We start from the raw sequence: 661 nt of genomic DNA on the forward strand, positions 1-661 counted from the left end.
TGTTCGGAGCTGCTGTGCCCAGAGACCTCTCAGTGATGAAGTTGGACCTTGCCTGGACCAGACCATTACCTGTCTTTCTCCTCTGTGTGGAGGGATGTGCAGTGGAGTTCTGGATTTGGAGGGTGTAGGGGATGTGCATGTGTGTGTGTTTGTCTGCTTTTAAAATGCCTGCTGTTCCATGTTTGTGATGGAAAAGAGAAGCACCCTGAAGTACAAGGCTGAAGACTGTGGTGCAGTTAACAGCAGGAGATGGTGAGTTGTTATAAAGAGAATTGATTTCTCCTCCTGTGGACCTTGGGGTAATTTTATCTCTGATTTACCCTGGTTGTAACTCCTGGTGAGATTCAAGTTGTCACCTTTATCTTTGTTTCAGGCAGCCCTCAAATACTTTTGTTCTTAAAATTATTATTGTTTTTTAAGGGAGTCTGAACTCAATGTGTGTTTTAGCCTTTATTTTTAAAGATATTCTAGAAAGCTTTCTTTTACTTAAAGGTAGTAAATTTGTACATTGACTATTTAAGTGCATTTGGTATGCAATCTGTTTTAACAAGATGTTTTTATGTTTTCTGGTTTACTGGTTCCTTTTTTCTTTTCTATAAAAGACCTAATGCAGAGCTTTTTTATTTTTTAATTCTTTTTTTTTAATTCTTTATTGTCTTAG

Source organism: Pyrgilauda ruficollis, unplaced genomic scaffold (assembly GCF_017590135.1).
Source record: "Pyrgilauda ruficollis isolate IOZ18807 unplaced genomic scaffold, ASM1759013v1 scaffold38, whole genome shotgun sequence".
NCBI lineage: Eukaryota > Metazoa > Chordata > Aves > Passeriformes > Passeridae > Pyrgilauda > Pyrgilauda ruficollis.